At 39.7% G+C, this 16,187-nt stretch overlaps 1 protein-coding gene across 4 annotated transcripts in view; it reads left to right on the top strand.

The window, feature by feature from the left end:
- Positions 1–6,398: 6,398 nt before the first annotated feature.
- The window catches only part of LOC141341227 (plakophilin-4-like), a 104,778-nt gene continuing 94,989 nt past the window's right edge, over positions 6,399–16,187 (top strand). For 3 of the 4 annotated variants that reach the window (XM_073846376.1, XM_073846377.1, XM_073846374.1), the window contains exon 1: positions 6,399–6,545. The gene's annotated coding sequence lies outside the window, so the exon portion shown is untranslated. The remainder of the gene's footprint in view (positions 6,546–16,187) is intronic. The other variant, XM_073846379.1, reaches the window with a different exon arrangement.

Raw genomic sequence — 16,187 nt, 5'->3', positions numbered from 1 at the left:
TTGAATTAAGCTCCATGATAAGTGACATGTATATTGATAGCCGTAGCCAGGTTGGAGGAAGTGAAGAGGACGAACTTCCAATACCAAAACCTCCTGGGGGAATGTTAGAGCAATTTGAAACTAGATTAACCCAACTCTCTTCATCCCTTCAGACTCTGCACACTGAGGTGCAAACACTTAGAGGTGATTTCATAGCCTGCAATGATAGCATGGTTAACCGAGAAGCCTGTTTCAGGGATGCCTTGGACCAAAGGATGGAGGCCTGGAAAGCTGAAGTGCAGAGATTAGTGTCCCATTTGGAGACTGAGATGGTAAATTGTTTCAAGCGCCGAGATGAGCACTGGAGGAAAGAACTGGCACGCATGAAGACAACCAGTACTCCAGTTTCACTCCACCCTCCCAGCCATAGTCTTTCGGATTCGGGGCACTATCCCTTCACCGTTTCTTCTCTGACAGCCCCCAAGCCACCTATCCACCTAGAGTTTCCCACTTTCGGTCAACTTCGTGGAACTTGTGATGTTTTAGAGTTCATTGAAAAGTGTGAAAATTTCCTGTCCCTCAGACCACTCACAGATGTGGAACTGCTAGCTACTATTAATGCTGTACTAACAGGTCCTGCTAGGAGTTGGTGGGCAGCTGAAAAGTTAAAAATACATAACTGGGATGAGTTCAAACACTCCTTTATGTCCGCTTTCCTTTCTACCGATTACCTGGTTGAGTTAGAAGACCAGCTCAAAGCTATGATCCAAGGCCCAGACCAAAGTATCCGTGATTTTGCCTATGATTATAGAGCTCTTTGCTTGAGATGGAAAGATAACCTGCCAGAAGAGGAGGTGGTAAGACGAATTCTAAATAGTTGTAACCCTTCCTTGGCAAGTAGCTTAAGAGGGGCCGTGCATACCGTAGAGCAGTTGGTTAAAGTGGGTTCTTTGGTGGAAAGGGACTTGAATTCAAAGAGGGACTACTGGGCTAGAGTCAATCAACTTAAGGGAACTAATGAAGGGAAAAAGAGTGGTTCATCCCGACGTGATCAACTACCCAAGCCATCTAGTACCTCAGTTCAACATGTCTCGCTGATTCAAACAACCACACCCCCTCTGCTGAAAGTTGTGATAGATGTGAGGGATTTCCATGTCGAAGCTGTTGTGGACACTGGTTCGACCTATTCCTTAATGCAAAAACAGTTGTGGGAAGCGGTAAAGAAGCCAGAAGAACAGCTACTTCAGGGTTCAAGCCGGACATTCATGGTAGCAGATGGAAAGGCTCATGTGTCAGAGGGTAGGATCCCTATGGAGTATGATTGGCATGGAATGATTTGGACCATCGACACCTATGTAATGTCGAATGAACGTCTAGCATTTCCTCTCATTCTTGGACTGGACTTCCTAAGGCAAACTAGAGTACTATTGGATGTTGCTGCAATGAGCTATGAGCTGAGGGTCAAAGGGCAAGTTAAATTCTACCCTTTCCTTCAGCAACCTCAGTGGGAGCAGCCATGGATTCGGAAGGGTGAACAGGTTACCTCTTTGTTCATGGCTGTGCCAGTAGACAGCTGTGGAGAACTGGAGACTCTGGCATCAGCAACTAGTACAACAGACATCATAGCCAGGAATCCACCAGAAATCCAGCCCCTTTTAAATAAATGGGCAACCGTTTGCTCTGGAAGTCTCGGGAGAACTAATCAGGCTACTCATCGGATCATAACAACGGATGATATACCCATACGATCTAAAGCTTACAGAGTTTCTCCCTTAAAGAAAAAGGTGATGGAAAGGGAGGTTGATAGGATGATGCGAGAGGGTATCATTGAGCCTTCACAATCCCCTTGGGCATCTCCGGTTGTATTAGTCCCAAAAACGGATGGGAGCCTAAGGTTCTGTGTGGATTATCGCCGTATTAACTCTAAATCTCCCCAAGATGCCTACCCGATGCCTCTTATCCATGAGATACTGGAATCATTGCAGGGTGCCAGTTGTTTCAGTACCCTTGATTTAAAATCAGGCTACTGGCAGGTCGAAATGGAAGAGAGCAGCAAAGAAAAGACAGCTTTTATAACCCCCTTTGGATTATTTCATTTCTTGACCATGCCCTTTGGGCTGAAAAATGCAGGGGCTACATTCCAAAGGTTGATGGAAAGAGTGTTGGGTAAACTGAGAGGAAGGGTGTGCTTCGTCTATATAGATGACATAATTGTCTATTCCCCAAGCCGGCAACAACACTTAAAAGATCTTGAGGCTGTCTTCCAGAATTTGAAGGAGGCTAATCTTACTTTAAATCTTGAGAAATGCCACTTCATGAAATCAGAGCTTAAGTTCTTGGGACATATTGTGTCCAAAGAGGGAGTAAAAGTTGACTCTGACAAAATTGCTGCCATCAGTGAGTATCCAACCCCTCAAAACCTGTTGGAGCTTCAGAGATTCCTGGGGTTGGTTGGGTGGTATCACAAATTTATTCCTCATTTTGCTGAGTTGGCTGCCCCTCTGAACTACCTCAAAAGAAAAGGGGTGAAGTGGACATGGACCAAAGAAACCCAGTTAAGTTTTGAGAGTCTCAAACACGCTCTCCAGCATGCCCCTATACTGGCTCAACCAAATCTGACACAACCCTTCCAGGTCTTGACAGATGCTAGCTCAATTGGCCTGGGGGCGGTTCTAACTCAAAACATCGAAGGAGAAGAAAAAGTGATTGCATATGCTTCAAGGGGTCTGAGGGGTGCAGAAGTCAATTACTCTACCTCAGAAAAAGAGTGCCTTGCAGTGGTATGGGCTATCGAAAAGTGGCACCACTACCTGGAAGGAGTTCCATTTGTGGTGTATACAGACCATGCAGCTTTGACCTGGGTTTTTAATTCCCCTAATACTACCTCTAGACTGACAAGATGGACCATAAGGCTTCAGCGGTTTCACTTCCAGGTACAGTACCGGAAGGGAAGGATGAATGTAGTGCCTGATGCCTTGTCGAGAGCTCAGCCTGGCGATATCCCCTTGGCGATGTATGTTGACAGCAAATCCTCCCACTGGATGTTAGATATTCCATCAACTACAACAGAGATATTAGAAGCCCAGAATGGGGATATTGAAGTGGGTGAGTTAAAGAGGAGGATCGGAATCACAGATGATGTTAACCGTGTTAGATGGGAGGTCCAGCAAGGGCTGTTGTACAGAATCTCGCCCTGTGCTCCAGGCATAAAATATCAGCTTGTAGTGCCCAAGAGTCTAACTACCACTTTTATCAACTACTTCCACAACAGTCCCCTGGGGGCACATCTGGGACGGATGAAGACTCTTCAGAAAATTCTAGAAGTTGCCTGGTGGCCTGAAGTGCGCAAAGACGTGTGGAAGTACGTGAAGGAATGCACGGTTTGCCAGAAATACAAACCTAGTAATAGCAAGCCTTTTGGTCTCCTCCAGTCCACGGAAGTAGAAGAACCTGGGTACATGCTAGGGGTGGATCTTATGGGCCCCCTTCCCAAGAGCACAAAGGGGAATGTGTACCTTTTAGTAGTAGTCGACTATTTCTCCAAATGGGTGGAGCTTTTCCCTATCAGGGACAGTAAGACTCACCGACTCTGCAAGATCTTGCAAGAAGAGGTGTTTACGCGGTGGGGAGTTCCGAAGTTCCTTCTGTCAGATCGTGGACCCCAATTTCTAAGCCAGTTGATGGAGGATATGTGTAAGAGATGGGGAATAACAAGGAAGCTTACCACCAGCTACCACCCTCAAACAAATCTCTCGGAACGAGTCAACAGAACCATAAAGACCATGATAGCATCCTTTGTAGGTGAAAGCCATCGTGACTGGGACAAGTGGCTGGCTGAATTTCGTTTTGCTATTAACACTGCATCCAGTGAATCCACAGGCCACTCACCTGCTGAACTAGCACTGGGCCGGCAGTTGAAAGGTCCCCTTGAACGACTTATAGCTTGTCCACCAAATCCAGGGCAGTCAGGATATTCCCTTGTAGAACGACAACAGCAACTTTATCAGGATGTTCTAAGAGCAATGAGGAATGCGCACATTAAACAGGCCAGGTATTATAATGCCAGAAGGAAATTTGTACAGTTCCAAGAGGGGGACCTGGTTTGGGTCCGTGCTCATCCTGTGTCAAAAGCAGACGCCTACTTTTCATCTAAACTAGCCCCTAAATGGGAAGGCCCTGTGAAGATCAAGAGGAAGTTGGGGCCAGTGAACTATCTTGTTGAATGGGGTTCTGGGGAAAAGGTGGACAATGTAAATGTAGTGAACCTTAAACAATACTTTGGGGCGGAATCTCTCAATTAGCCTCCTGCGGGGTGGGGGACTCTGTGACACTGCCACAGTAAACTGTATAATAGCTTCTTGTGTGAGGTAAAAAGTTTGTTTATAACAAGTTTGGCTGTAAAAAGTTCAGAAATGTTTAAATATGTCTGGATGCAAAGGGTTTATTATTTTTAACTGCATGATATGTTGATTTTGAATGTTAACATGTACATTTTGGTGAGGGGGAATTATGGGGACTTTTGGTTCGCTGCTAAGGACTCTTATTTTGATGGGCCTGTCTATAAGAGAGGAAGGGCGGCCATTTTGAAGAGAGGTATGTTTGGTGAGGTGGCAGGCTTTTGTTACCTGGGCCGGGCAAGGGTCCAAAATGATCTCTTAAAGGGAAAAAAGAGACAATTGTGTATTAGACTTGTGAGCTGTTTAATGAATTCACGCTCTTGTCTGAGATATACGCACACGGACCATACTCGGGAGAGCATTCTTTCAGCTGGAGGATAACCTGTTTTTGTGGGGCCTTGAACCAGCGGATTATTGTTTTTTCTCTTTTTGGGGACATCCTTTTTTTGTTTTTTCTCTTCTTTACTCTTTTCCACCCGGATTTGGTTGTCAGACCCAAAGGAACTGTGCCAACGGACGGATGAGTACCATCTTTAATTATTATTTTTGTTTCTATGGACTGAGAGGCTGAGATGTTGTGGCTAACAAGCCTGTTCACGGACTTTCATGTTTTTGACTATATCATTTAAGTTTATGTGAAGGTATCAAAATATTGTTGAGAGTGCTAACAAGCAAGTAAATGGGAACAATACAGTCAAACTCTCCCTGTGGTAATGATTCAATTCTTTTGAATAGACTTGCAGTTGTTACAACATAGTCAATTAAATGTCAGTCAATACATAGTTTCTATCTGAATTTATATTCATACTTATAGATGTATACACTTTTTCTGCAGCTCTAACTTGCTGAGGGGAATGAATGACAGATTGTGCTGACAGATCATTTTCTGGATGTAATGGTAAAGTCTGACCACAGCAGCCTACCTGTGTCTTCGGAGCAGTGGTTTGTAGGAAAGGATCAAAAGTCTCTGCTACTCATCTGTGAATAATTCAGGAGAATAAAATGTAAATATGATTACAAATGTAAGACTTTGTATACATGTGAAATCGATGCAATCTATATGACAGGTTTAAAATACAATTATTATTCAGTAATAATTTTGATTTAACTGCACTGTAATTATCAGATGAGAACAAGAAAACTGCAACATGGGCACGCTTACTAAACTGGAGCGACAATTAACAGATTTGAGCTGAATAATGACACTATTGCCTGTTGTAAAGCTGCTGCTTAGCTGTACTGAACTTGTTTTATAATTAATGGACTTTATAATTTTGACAGTTTGAGCTGAAATAAAACAACACTGAGCTGAATAATGGCATTATTGATGCTGCTTAGAGCTCAATTCAAATCGTTTTTAATTCACGATTCTATTCACATTGTTGTTTGTCTGTTTATTAATGTGACGTGTTTTGAAACGGTATAAAACGCTGTGTAAATAAATATGACTTAACTGGACTTGACAATTAACTAAGACATTTTTTAAAGAGAACAGCTACAAACACAATTGTTTGTATCGGTTTAGCCCGTCCAAATTAAATAATAAACATCATTTACTACTAAATATAATTTACAATCATTACAGTTTTCCCTGAATAGCTTTACCCATACAGTGTCCAACTGACAGTATGATCTGCGGTGTAAAGTCATTAATTTACAGAAATTATGTAGATCTATCGTTTTTCTTTTTAAACATCTTAAAATATTAGTTTGGTTTTGACGAACTACTGGCAACTGTTAAAAGTAAAAACTTAAAAACAGCACATCTAAGCCTTAATACAGAATAAAAACATCATTAAAACATTGTTACCTTGATAATGTTTCTGTATCAAAGACTGTTGGCGTTACTCGTGTATCAAGTGTAACCATGGAAACTTTTTTCTCCTCTCCTATTGGCCAATTTTACAACACAGCCGACCAACCAAGCTTCCGCTCCACCCGGTGTGGGCCAATGGCGTGCGAGGCTTAAATTCCAGGGTGCGCTGACGTCATGCGTATTCTGCTTGTCCGGAGTGCGGCGCACGCTGGGAGGAGAGTATTTTCGGGCTCCTGGAGTATGGCACTGGATTCACGGAACTAACGAATGAGCTCCGACAGTGGAGAATATATTTTTTTCGATGAGCTTTGGTATTTAAACATATTGGCTGGATTAAAGGAGTGCTCCGAAAGGTAATGAGAACGAATTACTTTTAGTATTTGGACAACTTAAAGTGCGACTTTAACATTGAAAGTTTGAGGTTGCTGTTGATCCTGAGTGGAGTTAGGCGAAAGAAGCACGAGATTTAAATGCAGTTTTATTAAAGGAAAAGTTGTTGTTTTTTTACGGTTGGAGAGGGAGGTCAGTGCATGAGGAGGTTATTAAGTTAATGCTATCTTAATCTGTCTCCTGTGACTATCTCAGCTAGCCCACACGCACGCAGTCCTTTTACTAAGAGTCCATTCTGTGTAGCCTGTTCTAGATGTTACTCTCTGTTTTATATTTTTTCAGTCAGAGAACACGTGATAGTGGGTATAAATGGGTTTGCTAAAGGTGAGTGGTGGGTGTTAGTAAGGTAGGGCCAGGTGAGTAGTGTGCAAGAATTCCGGGAATGTGAGGGTGTCAGGGGGCGGAGCTTAAAAAACTCTTACCTAATACTCTTTGATACTGTGGTATTGACCATTAGGTGGTCCGAAACTGTGATGCTAGATTATGATAGCTTCAGGACGTTTCTGGTGATCATAATTTGAATAGTGCATCAGTATTATTGTAGATCACCCCCAAACTCCCACAGTGATATTTAAAGGCCAAATTCAGTATACACCTTATTGATGATGCATATGGTGAACAGGCAAGGAGATTAACCCAGAATATAAACACAATGCGCAGAGTTTTGCAATAAATGTTTTCCCATAGTAAACGATTCTAAAGAAACACTTTCAGCTATAAGGTGTATACTAAATTAATTTTTTTAATATCACTATACAATATCAATATTAATATTAGGCACTTTAAGTATACATAAAGGCAATTTAAGTATTTTCACATTAGATGTTTTAGAATGTCACACTGTTTTTAGTGGTTGAAATTGCGGTGGGTGTTTTATTTGTATTGCAAGTGCCAAAGCTTGCATTTTGTTCACATATCTTTGTTACATATTCTTTTGAGAGAGTACCTAAGTATTTATGGATTGCAAACAAATGGAAAATTAAGCGGCTTGTGCTGAAGTTTTATGGATGTTTTGCCCGCCAGGTCTTCGAGCCAGTCATGTGACTGAAAACTCTGAAAAGTGACACCTAAAGGGGTCCACACTTGTATATGACAAATAGGTGTTTATGTGTGTTTTTTGGGGGGTTGTGGATACAGGTCTCAGAATTATATTACATGTACCTAGCGAGATAAATGCTGCAATTAGTTTTCCTATTTGTTGTTTTTTTTTGTTTGTGTGTGAACTTTGAACTTTTAAGACTGTTTTCAAAATCTGAGTAAAAAGGAAAAACTTTTGTGTTTTGTGAACTCAAGGACACTTTACAGTTTAATTTTCTCGACTCGATGATCTTGTCAAGACTGAGTTGAACACTTGGAAAGCCTCTTACTTTCTCAATGAATGTATGCTTGTTTGTGTGTGTGTGTTTTTATTTTTATTTTATAAATGCTGTGGGGGGAAAAAAACATTGTAAGATTTTGTTGCCCTCCTTTCATTTTCTTCAAATGTTTTTTAGTTTTTTGCATGTATTTAAATAGCAGTCTACTGACTTGAAAAGTTTTTGATGTGTGATATTTAAACCATTTGTATTTAAGTGTAAATATTTTGACTTAGCACCGTTACACACGATTGATGACATTTTAAATGAAATCCGAGAGGTTTCTGTCCCTCCACTGACAGCCTAAGAAGCTTTAATTTTAAAGGTCCAGAAAGGTAGTAAAAACATTATGGAAGTAGTCCATGTTACTTCATTTGTTCAACTGTAATTTTTTGAAGCGACTGACAAAAAAAAAGACTATATACAAAATTTTCTTTACTTCCATTTTAATCTCCAGTATGCGTTCATTAGAGCTGCTTTTTTTCCGGTCAACTAGAGCACCACAACGCATGCATGTTGTGTTGACGCAAGAGCACGGTTCACAACCCGTGCTGTACTGTTTGCCAGCAGAGAGAAAAAGATCTCTTTGAGGGTCGTGGTAGTCGTACTCTCATATCAAATCAACATGAAGAACAAGCAGCTCTCATGAACGCACATTGGAGATTGAAACTGAAGTAAAGAAAATTTGGAATATAGTTATATATGCACAATTATTTGTTGCTTCAGAAAATTACAGTTAAACCAAAGGAGTAACACGGACTACTTCCATGATGCATTACTTTTCTGGGCCTTCGAAGTGAAAGTTGCTTAGGCTATCTGTCAGTGGAGGGGCAGTCACCTCTAGGATTTAATTTAAAATATGTTCAGTTGTGTTCTGAGAATTAAAGTTGTAGAGAATTGGCAGAATTGACAGAATTTTCATTTTTGGATGAACCATGCCTTTAAGTTTAAGAGTAAACCATGTAGAGACTTTTTCCATGTGGTTAACCACAAGTAATAGACCAGAGGAATTTATTCAGAGATGTGTAATATATTCCTGCTTTTTTAGCGTCTGTTCTAGGATGGGTTTTGATGATCAAAAACCAGTATAAATGTTCAGTTCAAGCAGAATATGCTGTCTCTTTCTTTTTATTTGTTTTTTTTTTGTTTGTTGACATTACACTAAATAATTTTTTTTCTACAACTCCCTGACCGCTAGTAATGCTTATTTAAATTAAAGCCCATTTTAGTGAAAAAAGGAATATATTATGTTGTGTCGTGTTTAGAGGTGGGCATAGATTAATTTTTTTAATCTAGATTAATCTAGATTAATTTTGGAATTAATCTAGATTAATCTAGATTAAAATGGCTAATTTGAATTCTGCTGAAGGCATTCAGAATATGTGTGCTACCCAAATAATGACTAAAAGTAAGTCTTTGAGAATGGATCATAAAGCTCATAAAGCTGTTCTATGATCATTTGTTGATGAAAATAAATTATGTTCAATTAGATGTACTTGTGTTTACTAACTAACTAACAATGAAATTATTTTTTCTACCTATTAGATTGTGTTTTTTTTAACGTCAACACCTACCCAGCCCATTACATGTTACACCGTACTTTTATTTTGACAGGTTGCCGTGACGTTTCTGTGTCATACAGTATGATATGATGCTAGTTTTCTCAAATGAAACGGTAAAAGTGACACTCACAGCAGTTTGGGAGATTAAGTTTATCTGTTCATGTGAGATTTAAAAAAAAGCCAAAAATTACCGGGAGCGTCACGTGTGTTTCAGTATGAGTGTAGTAAAAGCTCGTCTCCGCAATGCATACATACAGCTAGGCAAACGGAACATTTCAGATTCATATTAAAACGGTCTTTTTGCATTTCAGTTTTCACATACACTAGTCCATATCGCGATTTGAATTAAGTGACTGACCAACATTAGATTTATGAATCCAAAAAACGACGAATTTACGTGGCATTTCGCGCTATAGTAGATTCGGTTTTCATGAATGGAGGACGACGCGATCCTGTCTGTGTTTTGGTGGAGGAGACTTAAACGCGTGACCATATTCGGTATACATTAGCGTTAAACTATCAAGGTGAAAGTCATCATAGCTTGCGTAGTTTAGACCCAGCTCCAAACCCAAATATGAGAATAGATTAACGGCGATATTTTTTTTATCGCACGATAAGAGTTTCGCGTTAACGCAGCACGTTAACGCCGATAACGGCCCACCACTAGTCGTGTTATTTTTAATCCTAAAGTCAGCCCTTTTTAAATGATCAAAAAACCAAATGGTTTTGTCAAGAACAGGGTCCCATATAGGGATGCACCGAATGTTCGGCAACCAAAATTATTCGGCCGAAAATAGTAAAAAAGGAAATCAATTATACTGTGATGTGATCAAATAGAGGCGTGCACTAATGCAGCAAACATGTCTGCAGTGTGGAAGCATTTAAAACTGTCAGAGAAAGACGCAAAAATCGTTACAAGTACCGACAGCAAGAGACTGTTTGGTATCGCATGTCTTCCATGAGAAGAGAAAGGGGTGGTTGTTGCTGGTTACTGTAGGATGATTGAAATCACGAAATGCCTTAAACCATTAGTAAATAAAGTACAGAACGTTATGTTGTCTAATACACACACAAATTGTGTGTATTCTGACAGCGCTACGAGGGTTCAAAGTCCAAAGCGTGAGGAAAATCTGCGCTAAAACAGCGTAATGAGAATCATTCATTTCTGCTGCTGTCAGAAAAAAGTAGTACTAAGGACTACTTGCGGGTTTCCACCAAAATAAATGTCAACCTTCATAAATGTTAGTAGTGTAATTATACTGTTGTTCTGTAAAATAAAATAAAAAAGTATATAAATAAGACATAAATAATAATAACAATCTCTATTAATACATTTATTGTAACATTCTCCTTTGCTCAGCAAGGCTGCATTTATTTGTACCAATAAAAAGCACCTGATTCAAGAAGAGGGTCTTAAAAATCGAGGCGAGGTGGACACGAAAAACCATGTTCGGTAATCGGCCTTCGGCCCAGTGTTTAATTTTGTTCGGCTTCGACCAAGAAATTTAATTTTGGTACATTCCTAGTCCCACAGTGAAGTGTGTGCGATTCATGTAATGTGGTTGATAATGCTGAAGTCTTTTTGTAATACCTTGGGAATAAAATTCACAATGACCAAGTCTGCATTGATGAGTGATGTTTATTAATTTGACGAGTCATGCTCATCATTTTGCGTTCATCATGTCCTGTTGGAAAGCTTACTCTAGCTGTAGTGGTCATTCCATGACATTCAACATTGAGCTGGACGATTAATCAAGTAACCGAAACCAAAATTCAGTACCTTTAACTGACATAATTTTTCAATGATGGTGAGATGGAGGGTTCCTCCTGAAATCACTGTCATCTCTACAGTTTTGAGCATGTTCAGCTTCAGGTTGTTGTGACTTCACCAAACAGCCAGCTGCTTAACCTCTTGTCTGTAAGCAGACTTGTCGCTGTCCTGGATGAGACCGATGACTGTCATCTGCAAACTTCAGGAGTTTGACAGAGGGGTCTTTAGAGGTGCAGTCATTTGTGTAGAGGGAGAAAAGCAGTGAGGAGAGAACTCAGCCCTGAGGAGCTCTGGTGCAGGTGTTGGATGTGAATTTTCCCAGCCTCACTAGCTGCTGCCTGTCTGTCAGGAAGCTGGTAATCCCTGACAGATGGAGGTGGGTACAGAATATAGAAGCATGTTTCATGAACTAACAAAATGTTAAGCTAAATATACAATACCTGTTCTTAATACAATATTCTATATAAACATACTAGGGACCGACTAATTATCGACACCGATATTAAGTGTTTTATGGTTATCGGTATCGGTCATTTTCAGACAGGTTGGCCAAAAAATTATTTAAAAGCACACTGTAAAAATATCTCGTAAAACAATGGGCAAATCACTGGCAGCAATGGCTGCCAACAAAAACTGTAAAGTTAAAGTAAAATATTAAAATTTAAGTAAAGTGATAAATTTTACAGAAATTTTCATTAATGGGTTTACAGAAAAACACTGTTATTTTACAGATTTTCACTTGTTTAAGATATTTTACTTTATTTTTAGTTTGGCAGTCACTTTATGAGATTTTTTTTACAGTGAAAAACTTAGATTATTACAATGACAATAAATGTTCTAAAGAGAAACACTGCTATTTTACAAATGGTTACAATCAAAAACTTTCAATAAAGTGTCAAAGCATGCTCAAGATAGTAAATTAACAGTTTTGTTTTGGACAAGTTTATGTCATATACAGGGGTGATAGCGTTCCGGCACCACGCCGGATTTCCGGCGTACTGTGGCTGCGGGAAAAAAAAAAAATCAGGTTCGCGGATATTGCTCTGTCATTTCTCTAAATCTGAGATGTGCAGGTCAGAGAGCAGCTTTAACGCTCAACGACTCAAACAAGTCACATTCTAGCCGATGAGCCAATCAGAAGTAGGGAAGGGGCGGGCCTTGTGTCTTTGTCAAATAGATTGATACAGGTTAAGGCAATGCTCCATGCTTGAAGGTGTTTTTAGCTCCTATACTGTACAATTGTCTCCTACTGGCAACTCAAACCGTAAGTCATGGCTATGTTTATGAAGCCAGGGGAAGACATTAAGGATTTCGATAAAGGCATATTTACAGGGCTCGCAAAATCGCTAGCCCGACGTCCCGGAGCTATTGGGTTTTCCAGTCGGGCTACCAACATTATTTGACCGGCTGCCCGACGGGCTATCCTGAAGTAGAGGGCTCATGGGGTCCTTAAAACTCCTCAATTTAGTTGTATCAAATTTAAGGCCATAAAAAGTGGTAAATATTTTAAATAGTAAAAGAAGAGGATTAATTATTTTAAGAGGTCTTACAGTTGGGGACGGAAAGACGAGAATCGCGATAGAGCTGGATTAAACTTTAAGAGGCAATGATTTCATTGAATAAATATGCTCACTGCACGTTTCAAAGTCAAAACGCGGCACTGTTGTCTTTATATGAATGTATCTGAAGGGAACCGACTGTCCTCAGAAACGTGTCGTTGGCATTTTCATTTCATGACTGATAAAACAGCGTTAATGCTGCTTAGCTTTCAGCCATTCTTAGGGAAACCGTAATATTTCAGCGCTCCTAAAGCGCCCCCTCGTGACATAGAATTAATTTGCACGTCCAAATTTTTAGCTGTTTTTGGTCAGATTATTGCAAATCTCGACCAATGTTTTTTTATGCAAACACAGAGTTGTAAATGTGAAAGAAGTTAATGTGCTTTCTAAAAATCTAAACAATTAGGACATTGTTTTAAATAAATGTTATGCATTATATACTTGATTTATTCATTTTAATGGGATAAAGGCTGAAATGCCAATCTATAAGCTTTTTTTGTGAAAAACCTTTATCTGACTGAACTGAACCAACAAGTTATGTGTAAAAGTGCGTCACATACATATTACCTCCACCCCACTCACCTCGGGGGCAAGGGAAAAAAAGTTCAGGCTCAGGAATTTTTTCCACTATCAGGCCTGCATATAAAATGGAAATTTTACATTTCAGTTTTTGAAGAAACGTGGCACAATTAAATTTAACATTTAGGAAAGGAGGTGAAGTGAGGCCAAGTATGGTGACCCATACTAGGAATTTGTGCTCTGAATTTAACCCATCCAAGTGCACACACACACAGTTCACACAGTGAACACACACACACCCGGAGCAGTGGGCAGCCATTGCTGCGGCGCCCGGGGAGCAGTTGGGGGTTCGGTGCCTTGCTCAAGGGACTCACCTTAGTCGTGGTATTGAGGGTGGAGAGAGTGCTGTTTATTCACTCCCCCCACCTACAATCCCTGCCGGACCTGAGACTCGAACCTGCAACCTTTGGGTTACAAGTCCGACTCTCTAACCATTAGGCCACAGCCTGCCCCATAAAGAGAAACACTGTTTCTGCTCGGTTTCGAACCGAGGACCTTTCGCGTGTTAGGAGAACGTGATGACCACTACACTACAGAAAATTTAAAATACTGTACTGATGAACACAGAACAGTTTCATCAAAATGTTGAATTAAATATTCTCAACTTAAATGTCTTTCTTTAGTTGAAAAAAAAAAGATAAAGGTGAAGTATATAATATTTGAAAAACGCTGTTTAGAAGTTACTTGGACCAACCAGGTCTCTACACTTACTTTCTTAACTTAAAAAATGTAAGAACACAGTCAAAATTTTAGGAACACCTTCTAATCAATAATCAATAAAATCTGATTAAAAAAAATAGCCTTCCCATTATGAGGTGATATTTGACTCCTTAAAAAGTGATTTACAGGGGAATTTTGTTTTTACCTTTGTAATGGCATTTTTTATCTTTATTAAAAGTGTCATTTTTGGTCAAAGTTTTACTTTTTTTTTTTTTTTTTTTTTTTGAAAAAATGGGGAGTTTTGAATGGAGATGCACAGCGGCTCAGTTGTCTGCAGTGCTTAGTACCTACCAAAAGTGCTGCAAGGGAACCATGTGGAGAGTAAAGTTCAATCACACAGAAGAGCCACTGTAGCTCAAACTGCTGAACAGCTTAATGCTGGCCAAAGATGTCAGAACACACAGTGCATTGCAGTTCACTGCATATGGTGTTATGTAGCTGCAGACCGTGCAGTCAGAGTGCTCATGATGACCCCTCTCCACCAAGGAAAGCACCTGCAATAGGCATTTGAGTGTCAGAACTGGACTGTAAAGCAATGTGGCACATGAGTACTGACCTCCTGGTGATTGCCTGGATCTCACACTTTCAAAAACATCAAAGCCAATTGTCAGATAGGTGCTGTCTTTACAAATAGGTTAAACAACTACAGTCTCACCAATAAAAAATTATTTCATTATTATTGCATGACTCTTGTCGATTTCCTTGGTGCCGCCTTTACTGTGGAAGCCGAAGTGAGTCCACATTTCATCTCTGTGAACTCTGGGGGCTAATATAACTATAATAAACAAAGATAGTGTACTACTAATTCTAGCATTAGCTAAGCACTAATAACATTGCTATGATCAAGGCTAGGCAACTTCGGTCTGGGAGGACCACTGTCCTCGAACCCTAATCAAAAACACCTGAATAAGCTAATCAATAGCTACGTTTACGTGCACACTTTCCACGATTCTGATTTTGCTTCTAGTTCTATTACGACTGCATTATTAGGGTCTATGTAAATGCATCTAGTGTCTTTAAGATCACTAGAAAGCTACAGGCTTCTGTGTTTGATTAGGTTTGCAGGACAGTGGACCTCCATGACTGAAGTTGCCCAGCCCTGATCATAGCAATGTTATTAGTGTTTAGCTAATGCTATAATTCTATGCTAATGCTAACTAATGCTATAATCATTAGTCCCTTTCACACAGCTATCCCGGTAAATTGCCATAAAATTACAAGTATGACTTTACCGGTAAATACAGAAATATGCTGTTCACACAGGCAACGGCGTTCAGGCTTTTTAATGGTAAGAGACCGTGCACACATCAGCATTAAAATACTGGTAAATTCTGTAAAATGTCAGCAGAATACTTTAGTTTTACTATCTGTCCAATTTGGCAACAAAGTAAGAGTGACGGGCAAAAAGAGATGAACAAACATAACACATTTTTGCTCTTATAAACCAGAGAAGCACATAATAGTATCCAATTAAAGAGCCGCAGTGCTGATGAATAAAAAAGAAAGCTGGGTCTCGAGCGACACTTTGCAAAAGCTGCAAGAAGAGACACAACCCAGATAGCACACGTATGTCTGCAAGATATGTTTTTACCAAATTATTTTCCATTATTTTTCTGGATTCCATTTTAATGGTTCAATTAAAATGTACCTTTCTCCAAATTTGTGTCGAGGTATTTATAATTTTGGCATCATAACAACCTTGTTTCCAGCATAAAAAAATAGATTCAAAATAATGAGTATCGTGAAGATTTTGGTCACATCAATCCACACAACTTTTTTAGACCCCATAAATGGGGTATGAGAGAGGAAACTTTCTTCAGTCCTCCTGTCTGCTCCAAGTTATTTTGGTTATTTCAAGCAATTTTGTTTACCAGCCCAAGGGCGTCTTTCCCCTGTTCTAGCTTCACTTGCCCAGTCATGCTCATATTCTGTGTCATGTGAGTGACGTCAGGATTATCAGGAGTGCGTGTTATTAAATAGGTCTTTCGTATGAGTTTTAATATGTATGTAGTGTTCAGAGTAAAGTTGCAAGAAATAATCAATTATAAAATATTACTCA

This window comes from Garra rufa, chromosome 8, assembly GCF_049309525.1.
Source record: "Garra rufa chromosome 8, GarRuf1.0, whole genome shotgun sequence".
Classification (NCBI taxonomy): domain Eukaryota; kingdom Metazoa; phylum Chordata; class Actinopteri; order Cypriniformes; family Cyprinidae; genus Garra; species Garra rufa.
Note: the sequence above shows the minus strand (reverse complement) of the source record. Positions and strands in the feature narration are given on the sequence as shown.